This window comes from Cervus elaphus, chromosome 23 (assembly GCF_910594005.1).
Source record: "Cervus elaphus chromosome 23, mCerEla1.1, whole genome shotgun sequence".
NCBI classification, from domain to species: Eukaryota; Metazoa; Chordata; class Mammalia; order Artiodactyla; family Cervidae; genus Cervus; species Cervus elaphus.
In genome coordinates, this window is record NC_057837.1 from 80371628 (window position 1) to 80387158 (window position 15531).

The 15531-nt window shown below is 46.3% G+C and overlaps 1 long non-coding RNA gene across 1 annotated transcript; it reads right to left on the reverse strand.

Annotated features, from left to right (window-relative positions):
- Positions 1 to 8535: 8535 nt before the first annotated feature.
- On the reverse strand, positions 8536 to 11338 carry LOC122681389. Its single transcript, XR_006336955.1, has 3 exons — positions 11204 to 11338; positions 10441 to 10600; positions 8536 to 8638 (listed from the first exon to the last, which is right to left on the reverse strand). It is a non-coding gene; the product is annotated as an uncharacterized LOC122681389 (long non-coding RNA).
- Positions 11339 to 15531: the final 4193 nt, after the last annotated feature.

A 15531-nucleotide genomic window follows, 5' to 3' on the forward strand; every position in this document is an offset into this window, starting at 1 on the left:
CGGTCGGGTCCGACTCTCTGCGACGCCATGGATGCAGCCGATTGATAAGCAAACTGGCAGGCATCTCCTAAAGCACATACAGGTTCCAGCAGACCTTCCCAGCGTTTCCCAAAGGACCACAGAGGAGCAGCCACAAGGATGGGTATCATCTCCTGGACTCAGAAGACCCTGTTGCTATGTCAGATGAGTTCATTTCTTTCTAAAAGTACAGCCTGCCCTTGCTAGCCACTGCCCAAGGTATACGGGAGATGTAGTCAGTGATTAAAACTGAGTATCTGCCTCAGGGAATGTATAGATCAATGGAGAATCAAGTAACAGATAACTGAATATGATGGTTTATAAATCAATATTAGGGACTTCCCTGGTGGTTCAGTGGTTAAGAATCTGCCTTTCAGGGGAGAGGATAGGAGAGGTGAGATGTATGGAGAGAGTAACATGGAAACTTACATCACCGTATGTAAAATAGCCACCGGAATTCGCTGTAGTCTCAGGGAACTCAAACAACAGGGGCTCTGAATCAGCCTAGAGGGGTGGGATGGGGAGGGAGGCGGGACGGGGGGTCAAGAGGGAGGGGACGCATGTACACCTATGGCTGAGTCATGTTGATATTTGACAGAAAACCACAAAATTCTGTAAAGCAATTATCCTTCAATTTAAAAATAAATTTATTAAAAAAAAAGAAAAAGACCCTGCCTTTCTATGCAGGGAATGTAGGTCTGACCAAGACCCTGGCTAACAAACTGAGATCTCGCATGTCGTGGGGCAACTCAGCCTGCACACCGCAACTACAGAGGAGCCCGCGTGCTGCAGTGAAGGGCCACACACTCTGGAGACAGACAGAGCCCAGGGCAGCCAAGACAGTACTAATAAACGCAGGGTCAGGGTGACAAACGCAGTGAGGGACAAATGTGGAGCACGGACAGGAATAGGGAGTGACAGGGAAGCCGCTTTAGACGGTGACCAGGGAAGCTCTCTCTGTAGAGATGTCGCTGATAACAGAGGCTACGGTGAGATCATCTCAGGACTAGCATCCCGGGCAGAGGGGGCGGCAAGTGCAAAGGCCCAGAAGGCGTCAGCGTGGTGTGCAAGGACCAGTGTGAAGGCCAGCCCTTGCACGGAGGGATCAGAGGGAGACAGGAAGGGCTATGTTGGAAGTTACCCAAGGACCAGACTGTGTAGGACATCGTAAGCCACGATAAGGACTTTGGGTTTTATTACTAAGTTTTATTTGGATGGAAGTCATTGGAGGGGTGGTTATATATTACTTCCCTTAATCCTTATGAAAAATATTATCTTACCTAATCCCTATAATAATACTGTGGGGGTAAACATTGTTATTCCCACTGGGACATCAAAACAGTGAGGCTCAGAGAAGGAAAAAAATAACATAACCAAGGTCACGCAAATGGTAAAGAGTAGCGTCAGGGTTTGAGTCCAGTTATTAATAGCATGACCAACCAGCCTGACTGCCCCAGGACTGGCCCAGTTTCCACACTGGAAACCCCGCATCTGGAACACCTCTCCACTCCAGGCAAAGCAGGCCGGCTGGTGACTTCACTGCCAGGCTTCTCTGCCTCCAGCCCCTGCGTGCGTGCTTGCTCAGTTGCTTCACTTGTGTCCAGCTCTTTGCCAACCTTCAGACTGAGCCCTCCAGGACCCTCTGTCCATGGGATTCTTCAAGCAAGAACTCTGGAGAGGGTTACCATTTCCTCCTCCAGGAGATCTTCCCCACCCAGGGATCAAACCCATGTCTCCTGTGTGTCTGCATTGCAGGTGGATTCTTTACCCACTGAGCCACCTTGGGAAACGCCCAAAGTCCATATATTAGAATGATTCTGGAACCCTGGAAGAAAAGGACCAGAAATCCGGAGCCTGCAAACATCCTTTCTGAGTTCTGCCAAGGAAGGGAAGATGTGTCATATTAACTGTTCCTTCAAAAAAATTTCATCAGGGGCTTGGGTCCTTACCCACAGTAACTATCTAATACAGCATACAAACTGGGATGCTATGAAGAACAGAAAGGATGCTATTAAGAATCACATGGAGGACCTTATTTGTGGTCCAGGGGTTAAGAATCCGCCTGCCAATGCAGGGGACGTGGGCTTGATCCCCAGTCCAGGAAGATCCCACACGCCGCAGGGTCACTAAGCCCACAGGCCACAGCTACTGGGCCCATGTGCAGCAACTACTGAGGTCTGCTCTGCAGTAAAGAGAAGCCGCTGCAGCAAGAAGCCTGTGCACCACAACGGAGAGCGGCACCCTCTTGCTGCAACCTGAGAAAACCCTCTTGCAGCAACGAAGACCCAGCGCAGTCATATATAAAAAATTAACTAAAACATAAAAAATAAAACAGAACCCCATGGAAACTACAAGCACTAACCAGGGCAGTCCTGGGTAAGCTGGCTGGAGGACCACCCAACCTGGGTCCGGCTGCAGCATCTGGAGGGCGGATGTCACTGGCAAGGCTTCAGTACCCTTGTGTATTCCTCTTTGGCCTCTTAGCTCCTCTGATCAAGGTGATTTCTAATAAAAAGCCTGAAGTCCTCTTAGAAGAATCAGATGATACACATGGGCCCTCTGCTGTCTGCCCCATGATAGGTTCCTTCCCTTAAGTTATGGGGCTTCCCTCGTGGCTCAGGCGGTAAAGAATCCGCCTGCCTGCAGTGCAGGAGACCGCCTGCAATCCAGGAGACCAGGGTTTGATCCCTGGGTAGGGAAGACCCCCTGCAGTAGGAGACAGCAACCCACTCCAGTATTCTTACCTGGAGAACCCCATGGACAGAGGAGCCTGGTGGGCTATACAGTCCACGAGGTTGCAAAGAGCTGGATATGACAGAGAGATGAACACTTTCACTTGAGTCACCAGTGAATGACTCAGTTTGATTCTGTTAAAAGCACTGGAGCTTCCCAGTCAAAAAGAACTGGTGTAATTAAAATAGAAATAGTAGCTGCCATTTTCTGGGCATTGATTATATGTCAGGCATGGTTCTATATCACTTTAGCATCGAAACAGACCTTGGAGGTGACTGTCATTAGCCCCATTTAGCAAATGATGAACCGAAGCTCAGAGTAGTTAAGGAACGTGTCCAAGGTCACAAAGCCCGCAAGAGGCAGGCATAGGAAGCTGAATTCAGGAACATCTGACAGAACATCTTGGCTTTTCATTTGCAGAGTCTCTCTTTTTTTTTGCTTGTTCAGTAAGTTTATTATTGTCTTATCTGAAAAATCTCGATAGAAAACTGTGGTTTGGTTTAACTCTCGGCAGCTCGTTCCTGAGCTCTGAGGAAACTTGGGTTCTTCTGAGCTACCGGATCTTTCTTCTGGGCAAGTGACATTTTGGGACGGATCCACTTCTTCTTTTTAACTTCCTTCTTAGGCTTCTTCTCATACACTGGATTCTTTCATATTGCAGCACAAGCTTTCTTATACATCTCCTCCATCATGTCTGGAGTTACAGTATTCTTTATGTACTGAGAGAATTGCTTCTTGTAAGCATCTTCCTCTTTTTCAATCAGGTAACGCATGTAATCTGCAACGTTCTGCCCCATGGTGTGCTTCCGGTGAACCTCAGTACTGAATTCTTTGCTTTCTGAATCATAACCAGGGAACCGTTTGGTACTGAAATAAAGTTTTCCATATTTTAGTACATACTGGTTGAAATCTGTTTACTAGCAGGAATTTATTTCAGTAGCTGCCATCAGAGTCTCTTTCTTATGTGGAGACTTCTGATTTGAATTCCTTTGAATCCTTGGGCTAATGGATCTATCCACAGGAATCTTTAACCTGGTGCCCATGGACCGCCCCAAGTGATCCTTAGGTAAAATTCAAGATGAATAGATAAATACACAACACTAACCTGAATGTTATTATTTTTCTCATTTTAAAAATGAGAAAAAATTAGGAGTAATTGAAACTTTGTCACCAGTGGAAATCAGATATTTTCATATCACATCAGTCACAGATTATTTGAAATATCTTTTACTGTTATTGCTACTTCAAAATTACAGTTATTAGACTTCCCACTGGTCTTGTCATTTAGTGTGTTAATAAAAAACACATTATCAGATTATTTGTTAGATTTTTTAAAAAGTAACTGCATTTTAATATAATTGGTTTTCTTTGCCTGCTAATGTTTTTATAGATTTAAAAACAATTCTGAGGAAGGAAGAATCAAGAGGGAGGAGACTACGTATACCTGTCACTGATTTCATGTTGACATATGGCAGAAACCAACACAATATTGTAAAGCAATTATCTTCCAATTAAAAATAAATGAATTTAAATTTAAAAAAATTCTGAGAGGACATCATGGGCTTACTCAGACTCCCAACAGGTTCCAGGACATAAAAAAGACAGAGCTCCTGCAAAGAGCTGGAAAGTGAGCTAGCTGTTTATTTAATAAATGATTTACTCTTTGGTCACAAAGTTTTACATAACTTTACAATATCACCAAAACTTGTACATGTAAGACGTGGAGAAAGCCTTAATGGAAATATTCATTCATGGAGGCCTTAAACAAATGTCCTCTGGGCACCTACTATGTATAAAGTTCTGGAAGTGTCCTTGTCCTGGAGGCAGGACAGACCAGAACGCTGGTTTCACGGAACTGACCTCTCCAAGGGTCAGACAACAGAACGGTCATCTCACATGTAATCAGGCAACACAGGCAGACAGGGCCTGCGGTGGGTGCTCTGAGAGTTCCCTGACCAAAGACTACTGAGGTATGAAGCTGTGTGTTCAGCAGTGTCTGACTCTTTGCGACCCCATGTACTGTAGCCCACCAGCTTGGTTACTCTGTCCATGGGATTTCCCAAGCAAGAATACTGGAGTGCGTTGCCACTTCCTTCGCCAGAGGATCTTCCTGATGCAGGGATTGAACTTGAGCCTCCTGTATCTCCGGCACTGCAGGTGGTGTCTTTACCCGCTAAGCCCTGAAGGATGGGTAGGCATTAAATGAGCAAACAGGGGGTGGGAAGTGAATGGAATTGATTTACACAGGCTCTCAAGAGTTGACTGGGAGATTTGAAGAAATTCTGTGATCAGTCGTTAAACACAGCCATTATTAAAAAAAAAAAAAGCTATGAAACTGACAATTAAATGAATTACATTTAAAACAAAGAAAAGAAATGCCTCGAGCACTGCCCTGGATGTCACAACCCATGGGGCCTAGTGTATTCTTAATTCACTGGATGCCGAGGGTGATCACACCCCTCATTTCAAATGTCCCCTTCCCACTGAGAGTCCCCCAGAACCCCCAACAACTCCCTCTTCTCTGGTTGCTGTACTTCCCTCCATAATTTTTATCACTCCCTGCCACACTATATAACTGGTTTATTCATCTCCTGTCTTTACACTCCAAGGATGAATTCCATGAGAGTGAAGAGTTTTCTTCCTATTTCCCTTTCATTCCAGGTCTCTAGTTCTGGAACTGTCCTGGCGTATAGGAAGCCTAAATAAATATTAATATTTGTTGGATGAATGAATGCTGGACTTTGAACACTTGTTATGAGCTGATAATTTTAGAGTCTATTTCCTTAGCCCTCACCCCTTCCCAGCTGCAGCCAGGGCAACAAGGTACACCCACTCCACCCTCTGTTCTGACTCGCAAGCTACAGCACCATCTGTATCCACTTGATGGTTGGGAGCCTACTCCATGGAAGGAGGAAAATTTACTTAATATTTAGAGAAAAGATATAAAGGCATGTTTTATTGGTATGAAATTGAAGGGAGAAATAAAAATCTTTCTCATTTGTTATCAACCATTTCCTCAAAAGTATTTACAATTAGAGTCAGTATGATTAAGACTTTGAGGATATCTTGGTACCCAAGGTTACCACTGAGAATATGAAATTATTCTGATCCAGTAGCAGGGCTAAGAGGTTGAACTGACTGATTATTGACACAAAACTATACCTGGAAATGTGTATCATTTGACTTTATCATTATTTTTCCCTTTCTTATAAAAATAGAATGCTTAGGCAGGAAGGTGGCTTATAATTATAGGTGCTAATTAATAGTCAAATACTTGAGAAACTGATACACATGTGTATAAGGAGTTCATTTTTTAATACCAGAGAAAATCTGTAATCTATGACTTGAACTTGAACCCCAGCTCTTCTTATGCAAGAAACTACAGATAAGATCCAAAAGTCTTTACAGAATTTTAAGGAAAAAAAGAGACAAATCAGAAGTGTAACAGAGTGGCTCCTAATGAACCCATCAATTGCTCTTTGACATCAGGAGTGTAGCTCCTCAGCTAGAAGCACAGTAATCACGTGTGCGGTCCTGGAGCAGCCTGCCAGGGTTCCAATCCTGACTGTGCCACTGGCTTGCAGCCTCGGGGCTAGTGAATTAATCTCCTTCAGCCTCAGTCTGCTCATCTGTCAAATGGGCATAATAATATCACAGTTTGACCACTCCAAGAAGCCACCGAAATGCAGCATCATGAACCAGGAAGAAGAAAAAGATTGTAACTAATTATAAAACGGCCCACTGACTTGAAGACTTATAGGTACTTTAGAAATGTTTTGAGTTGCCACATAAAATACAGTATGTCCAGTTAAATTTAAAATTCAGATTAAAAATGAATAGTGCTTAGGATCAGTTTATCTTATTTGGAGCATACTACTTGGGATATGTCTATACAAAAAAAAAAAAAGGAAAAATATTGTTTATTCAGATTTCAAATGTAACTGGGATCCTGCAATTTATTTGCTAACTCGGGTAATTCTAGTTATAAAGGCCAAAAATGTATGTCCTAGACTGGGTGAAACGTGGTGGCATATGTTGCCCTGGGAGACATGGGCTGCATGGATAAACAGGAGAAGCCTCAGCCCGGCGCCTGGCACACAGCGGCCCTCGGAAAGTGACAGGCGGTGCAAAGAGCCCGAACCACCAGCCTGCAGCCCCGGCAGGACCCTCGGTTCCTCCCCAGGCCTTGGCTCAGACCTTCTCGCCCTGAAAGAATCCAATATATTTATTCAGTGAAGAGAGGCTCCTTTTTCTTTCTGAATGAATGGAAAAATACCCCTTTAAAAAATTCAGTGAATGGGGAGTGTCCACTTTGTTTTTCACCCCCTTTCTGTACTGATTCCCCTGTTCTCAATGCTTTGAAATGCCCCCGGGTTGGGGGGAGTCTGTTCCGAGCGGCCTCTGAAGTCTGGAAGGAGAATCCTTTCAGATAAGCCCTGACCGAGCTCCTCGCCTCCACGGAGCCTGCACCCCTCCAGGAGCGCGTGGAGTCTCCACCTTCAAGATCTCAGGTGTCTGCCGCAAATTACACTTCCGCCCAGCTCCTGAAGCTGCTTAATTAGCCTAATTGCAGGGTTGCGGCAGCGGGCTGCCTGGGGAGGGGTGTTAACCCTGTATTTCCCGTGCACATTGCAGGTTCCCAGGACTCCCGGTGGTCCCTTTAGCCAAGTTTTCTTGCAGTGGCCAGAACCCACTACAGTTCGTTCGGAGTCCCATCTGTCTCAAAACAATACTAATGTAAAAATAATAGTGACATGTACGCACGGCCAAAAATTTTAAATAAGAAGTGGTATCAGTTGAATGCTATGTACAGTTCATTACATGTTTTACATAGATATATTCACCCACATGTCTAGTTCATTTCTTTTGCACAAATGAAATTATACAATATATATGCATAGGTGACCTGCCTTGGTGGCTGAAAGGTACATCTTGTCTTTAATGTCTACACTTTAGAGTCAACTGTTCTTTCTTATAAAGCTACATCATAGTCAATAGGAGGGACATGTCATAATTCACTTAATGAGCTTCCTATTATGAAACACTTAGGTTGCTTCCAGATTTGTGCCAGGCATCCCCCCTGTCCCCGCCCCAATACCATGCAAAGAAACAAATGAAACATGGAAACATCCCTGATCTGGTGGTGGTACAGCTCCAGAGTGTTGTCTGGACCAATCAGAAGGCAGCAGGCAGTGAGAGGGAGCAGGGTCCTGGGGTTCCCCAGGGGAACCAGTGTTAACCCTTTAGCTGCTGGATCCTGGGACTCCCCAGATGGCCCCAGGGAGAGGCCAAGGCAACCTGGGGGGGGGTGGACGGATGGGCTCGGGGAAGCAGCTTTTGACCATCAGTATAGAAACCCTCCTGTATCTTAACGTCAATGTCTCTCCTGGTCACCCTTGTTGACTGTCATCCCTGTCTGAGTGTATCCACAGATTTCTAGCTCTAGAATTCCTGGGCCAAACAGTACCAACACTTCCTCTAGATTATCAAACTTTATCCCTATTATCAAACTTTTCTTAGGAGTATTTTCTTGTGCGGAGTTTAAAAAATAATATTAATAGATGATTTATGAGAGCCAGGCACCTGACTGGCTACATCTGATAGCCTGCAATCTTCCCAAGAACACTATGCGGCTGGTATTTTTACCACACCCCTTTACAGGTGGGGAAACTGAGACTGATTTGAATCACATAGCAAGTCAGAGGTGATGCTGGGTTTCAAACCTGTTTCCATAGGACCCTGCAGGGGCCACCCCGTTGCCTTTCTCCATCCTAAGGAGACATGAAGAGGAGAGGGACGCCCACAGTTCTGGCCTTGAGGGGTCGTGAGCTCACGCAGACACAACACACACCCAGGTGCAGATGGAGATAAGATGCTGTGATGAGAACTAACGGGACAAAGAGATGAAAGAATGCAACAGATGTCAGGGTGCTGTCAACAGGAATCCACGGTTCACAGGGGAGCTCCCCATGATCGGCTACATGGACTTGCCCTCTTGGGGCCTTGGGTTCTTTATCAGGAAATGTGAACAATAACCCACTCTAGCAGGGCTGCAAAGGGAACCGAGTTAACCCACATGAAGGACTGTGGCCTGGCAGTTATTCTATGTGTAAGTACAAAGGCCCCTTCAAACTTTCGAGAACGTTAATTCTGTGATATCAGAAGGGGGAAGCCTGTCCTTTAAAGACGGACCATTCTGCCCAATAATGCCCTAGTCCTCCCAATAAACACTAAAAATTAAAAAAATCTCCCCAATGCTCTAAAGAATTTTTATTCACCATAAAAAAATCAAGATATTTAATTATTTATTTATTTTTTGCCACACTGCAAGGCTTGCAGTATCTTAGTTTCCCAACCAGGGATTGAACCCAGATCGCCTGCATTGGAAGCTCATAGTCCTAACTACTGGACCACCAGGTAATTCCCTACACTGATAGACTTTTTATATACTTTATCTATTTATTTTACTTCTTATATACTTGGTGCTGACACCAAATATTCCATCACAGGTATCAGTTTGATCTGGTTCTGCCTCCCTCCAGTCTGATCTTCCTACTATGGTCTATGAGGCTTGGACACAACGGGTACCATTTCATGCCTCGGATGGAAGGCCAGGAGTGGTTCTCTCTCCCCTCACTGTCTGAAGAGTGTCTGAAGTTGGTGTCTAAGATAGCCTAGGGAAGGAACACATTCCCAGGCCATCCTTTACCTGTTCCCCATTCCCTCTTGCACGGAAGTACAGAGTCTGCACATTCTGGATGGTCTCTGTTTTCACTCTCTTCTGTCTCTACTCCCTTTCTGCCAGACTCAGGGTCTCTGCTTGTCGCTGAAGAGTTGAGCCCACTTTGCTTGTTGAGCACAGTGATACCAAGGAAATCCAGCGTCACCTTCTCTGGGAAGCATCCCGTCTCCCTCCTGGTGGTCTGTCTCTGCTCCGCCAACCCTTGTAGTAACCATGATCTCTGAATGCACTGCCTTGTTTTTTGCCTGGTTATCTGTCCCCACCATGGTCTATGAACCTCTGAAGGCAGCCAGCCATGTTCTGTGAACCAACTACATATCTAACATCTACCACTCGTGTGGCACTGACATCCTTCACACTTAGTGAAGCGATGAACAAGTCTGGTAGGCCTTCACTTAAAGGAGCACCCAGGGCAGCATGTGTGTGTCTTCATCCTCCACGACCAGAGGTGGGCTGGGGGGTAAAGGAGGGACTGGGAATGTGCTCCTTCCCTAGCTGATCTCAGACGCCGGCTTCAGACACTCTCTGGGAGTCACGCAGTGTCCAGCGTTACTGCAACTCACTCCTAGCGTCAGGAGAGCTGGCTCCACCCCTGGAGTCCATGCTAAAAAAGACCTCGGGAAACAGGAATAATGTTAGTGATGAATACCGCACTGGCCTCCCCATAAGGTTCCCAGACCCTCCAAGTGTTTCACCCAGTTGCTAGTGAACAGAAACCAGTTTCAGCCACATTGCTCTGCACACAGCTTTCTTCTGAAGTTCTCACCCTCTACTTTAACAGGTGTGCTCACAGGTGTCTTATTTTTCAAGTATCTGATGCACTGTGAGACACTGACCTTGGCACTGATGGGCTTGGTAGGCAGAGACCATGGAGAAAGTTTTGTGGAAGTAGAGTTGGTTCGTGTGTGTGTGAGAGAGACAGAGCGGGTGAGAGCGAGCAAACACACCTGAGGAGGTAGAGCGGATGCAGGTTCATCTACAGAAGAGAGGACAAACCTCCGAGATGATTCTGGTTTGGGAGGCTCCTCAGCATCTCTCATGAGTGACTGTGGGTGTCAGGGTGGCGTCATCTTTCAAGCTGGGAGTGAGCAAATGTGTTTGGAGGGACTGGAAAGAGTGGAAAGAAGAGGCTGTATCAGAGCTGAGCTCTGGAAAAGAACCATAATCCCGATCTCACCACTGAGAGAGAGCCTGTGACAGCACGGTGGTGTATGTTTTTTGGAATTGTGTGTGTGTGTGTGTGATGCCATGTCGTACACACCCCTGCCCCACAGTTAAGTCAAGAACATTATGAGCATCCTTTCAAGTCATTAAGCATGCTTTTATACCTCGGTTCTTAGGGCTATCCAGTATTATATTTTCTATTTTACGTATGCTGTGTGTGCTCAGTTGCTCAGTCATGTCCGTCTCTGTGTGACCCCATGGGCTGTGGCCCACCAGGCTCCTCTGTCCACGGGATTCTCCAGGCAAGAATACTGGAGTGGGTTTCCATGCCCTCCTCCAAGGGATCTTCCCGACCCAGGGACAGAACCTGCATCTCTTTACCTCTCCTGCATGGGCAGGAAGGTTCTTTATCACTGAGCCACCTGTTATGACAGGACTATAATGTATTTTTCCTTCATTGTGAGATATTTAGGTTTGAACCAGTAAACCGCATTAACAATTCCTGAGAAATAAAAATAGAATCCAGGTAAGAAAATAAAATCTAACCTTTTTTCTTCCTTATCCTTCGTGCTCAGTCTAGTTTCACTGGCTCGCAGGGGCCGCATGGAGAGGCCTCGCACCTGGAACCTCAGGCCCTTCGGCAGGGTGGCTGTGTGGGGAGCACTTCGCTAGACTCCCCGCCTCAATCAAGATGGCGGCGGGGGCTGTGGGCAGGGGCTGCACGCCAGACTCGGGTCCAGACCTCGCGAGAACTCCGCCCCCTCCCGGCTGCCAGTCAAAGGGCCGCGCACAGCCTGTTGGGAGAGCGCGTGCTCTGGAGCCGGAGCTCTCCCGGTCGTTTCTTCGGCGAAGATGCGACGCTTTCTTTTGCTTCTTAAGGCAACTGGGTCTCCTTCCATTGGCTCCAAGGACGCCGGGCGGGAGGGCACTTGCTGGCGCCCCACAAGGTAGGTAACAGGCCATTTTCTGTTGGTCACTATTTACTACAGTGCAGTTTGGCATTTAAAAATATCTAATTACCAAATTAGATGGTAATTTGGTAATTACCATGGTGGTGTGTGGGAAAAGGCTTAGTGAATACTCATGCTTTTTATTTCTTGCTCTTTTCATTGTCATCGTTGGTTCATTTGGGAGTGTTGCTGTCTTGGCCCCGATCCCATGGGAAGTGTTTGGAGAGCAAAGACTGTTCCTCATTCTGATCTTGAGGTGCCCCGACATCAAGACGACACAGACCACATGGTGGGCACCCAGTCGGGGAGGTGAGGTGTGACGTGGCGCTGATGGGTACAGCACCTTGAGCATTCATCACAGTTTGTTGCTGTTGTTGTTTCTAATTAAGACGTAGGTTATTGAGATGCTTTTTTTGTTAGTTTCTAATTAAGAGGTAGGTTATTGTTTGTTTGTTTGGGGTTTCTTTGGGGGCCACATTTCGAGGCATGTGGAATCTTAGTTCTCCTACCAGAGATCTAACCCAGATCCTTGGCAGTGAAAGTGGGGAGTCTTAACCACTGGATCACCAGAGAATTGCTGATAACTTTTTATTATGAATAGGTCTGCTTTAAAATGTGTTTATATCATAAATGGCTCTATGGATTTTCACCCACTTGAACAAGCCTGAGTGAACAACAACCAGATCGAGACCTAGACTATTCTAGAACCCCAGAAACTCCTCTGGTACCCCCTTGCATTCCACGCATTGTCTTCTGTTTGGTTCTGTATTGTTTTGCTTTGTGGTCACTGTAGGTGCTTTTGTTTTTCTTTCTTTTTTCAGGTTCAATCTTAGGAAATGGAATCTTGCCTACAGCATTGGAAGGGCAAGCCCTCCTCATGGCAGAGGGAGGAGAGCTGTTGATGCAAATACAGAAAGGCGCAATTTTAATAATAACCAAAAAAATTAAGGCATTTAGAAGAGCTGATGAGATGCAGTTGGAGGGTAAGATCATTTACAAGAATGTCATCCTTTGAACCTCTTAGTTCAGACCTCTGCAGGAGAAAATTTATTCTTGGCATCGTCTGGCCCCCGTGTTTAGTAGTCAGTCATAGATTCATTTATTTTTCATTCTTCATTCATTCCACCAAGCAAATATGTTGATTGATTGCCTTCTTCAGGTCTTAGGCCAATTGTGTTGCTGGAGAGAGAGCAGGATTCAGAATTAATAAAGGCCCTGCCCTCAGGTACTGACAAATAAGTAAGAAAAGCATTGTTCTTGTGTTAGTCACTCAGTCCCATCCAACTCTTTGCAACTCCATGGACTGTAGCTCACCAGGCTCCTTCTCTGTTCATGGGATTTTCCAGGCAAGAATACTAGAGTGAGTTGCCATGCCCTCCTCCAGGGGATCTTCCCAATCCAGGGATTGAACCCAGGTCTCCTGCATTGCAGGCGGATTTTTTACTGTCTGAGCCATGGAGGAAGCCCAAGAAAAGCATATTACATGTCAAATGGGTGCAGTGCTACCTGGAGAGGACAGGGAACACCAGCAAGTAGCCCTGTTTTCTGCAGGCAGGCAGAGGAGGACCTCCTCCAAGGGAAGCCTTTGGAAGAGGCAGATCCAGGAATAGTGTTCCAGAAAGAAGCCCCAGCAAGGGCAGAGGCTCCAAGGCTTGAGCTACCAGGTGTATCTGAGGAGTGGGAAAGTGAAAGTCGCTCAGTCGTGTCTGATTCTTTGCGACCCCATGGATTGTAGCCTGCCAGGCTTCTCTGTCCATGGACTTCTCCAGGTAAGAATACTGTAGTGGGTAGCCGTTCCCTTCTCCAGGAGATCTTCCTGACCCAGGGATTGAACCCTGGGTCTCGATCGAACCCAGATCTCCCACACTGCAGGTGGATTCTTTACCACTAAGGAGTGGGAAGGAGACCCAAATGATTGAAGCCAGAGGATCAAGAGGAGGAGCCTGGATGTGAGGTTAGGTTGTGTTTTAGTTTTATTTTTTGTATTGAGTCTACTGTATGGCTAAGATTTCTCCTATGGGGCAGGAAATATGATATCAGGATGTTCTAGGTGTGCCTTAAGTATGAGAGCACAAAGAGGAGTAACTGTGATTCCTTCTGGGGGCCTAAGTGTGTTTCACAGGTGGTGGAGGGGCGCGATGTGGAGGGCTTTGTGGGTGGTTGTGGTGACTCCATGTTTACTCTGCGGGCCATGGGAGCCTTGGGGGTTGGGAACATAAGATATACATGACCTGGACTAGATGACAAAGACCACGCTGACTGCCGTTGAGATGTTATGAGGGTGAGAAGGCAATCAGGAAAACCAGTTTGGAGGCTAGTTGGGCTTCCCTTGTAGCTCAGCTGGTAAAGAATCCGCCTGCAACTCTGACCTGGGTTTGATCCCTGGGTTGGGAAGATCCCCTGGAGAAGGGAAAGGCTACCCACTCCAGTATTCTGGCCTGGAGAATTCCATGGACTGTATAGTCCATGGGGTTGAAAAGAGTCAGACATGACTGAGTGACTTTCACTTCACTTCACTTCAACACTCCAGATAGGACCTTCCTGGTCCAGTGGCTAAGAGTCCAATGCAGAGGGCCCAGGTTTGATCCCTGGTCAGGGAACTAGATTCCACATGCCGCAATTAAGAGATCCTGCGTGCCACAGCTAAAACCCACTGCCACATCAATAAATATTAAAATAGACAAACAAACAAACAACACTCCAGAGGAGAGAAGATCCCCCTCCCTGTTATTTATTATTGTTTAACAGACCACCCCCAAACTTGTGTCTTAAAACAGCAATAGTTTATTATTTCTCATGGTTCTGGGGGCTGCTCAGGCAGTTCTTTCACATCACAAGTATCAGCTGGGTCCTATTTTCCTCCATCTTTGTAGGCCTGGTAATGTTTTTTTTAAACCGTTCACCCATATGCATTTGACCTTGTTGGGTGTGAGGTGTTTTTATGTTTCCATGAATATTCTCAAGCTTTGTTCTGGGATGCAGTTAAATGACCTGGAAATAGTTTGGTCCTTTCAGGTCTTGCTTTTAAGGTTTGTTCAGCAAGATCAGAGCAGTGTTTAGCATCCAAGGCTCATTATTCATTGCTACTGAGGCCAGACCCTTCCGAACATCCTGCCCATTGTCTGGAAATTGTGAGGGTGTCCAGTCTGGCTGAATGAGCTCTGGTGTCTGTGTGTGCTGCGCAGAGTTGCTTCAGGCGTGTCCAACTCTCTGCACCCCTATGGACTGTAGCCCTCCAGGCTCCTCTGTCCATGGGATTCTCCAGGCGAGAATATCAGGGGGGTTGCCATGCTCTCCTCCAGGGGATCTTCCCGACCCAGGGATTGAATCCATGTTTCTGTGTCTCCTGCGTTGGCGGGCCGGTTCTTCACCACTGGCGTCACCAGTCCAACCCAGGGTGGTTCTCTGTGAGGTCTCGTGAAGTTTCTTCTGGTGTGTGTGCTGGTAGTAGTCAGCCGATGCCTGCACATGGGTCCTTTGTCTCGAGTTCTGTCTCCCCACCGCACTCCTCTCTCTGGTACCCTGCCCTCTGAACTTGGCCGCTTCAGTCTCCCGGGCCTCTCAGCTCCACCTCTTCAGCTCAGAGTCCGTGCTGCTCCTCCTGGACCCTCCCTCTCCAAACATGTTGACTTTGACATGCTTCTTAACCATCCCAGTGGAGATTCCTTGAAATGTTTTCTGGAAGAATCCATTACAACAGCCCAGACTTCTCGGTTCAAGGTGAGTCAAAGACTCAGGTGCATCTCCTGTTATATTGTTTATCAAGTGATTGCCTTGACATTTGAGATCTGACTTTGGGCTCAGTCTGGTCGCTATAACTCCTTCAATTCTTTCATGTATTGGTCTTTGATCTGGTTGATGAACCTCAAAACTTTAGCTTTGTTTCTCCCCTGTTCAGCTAAAGGAAAACATACTTTGGTGATT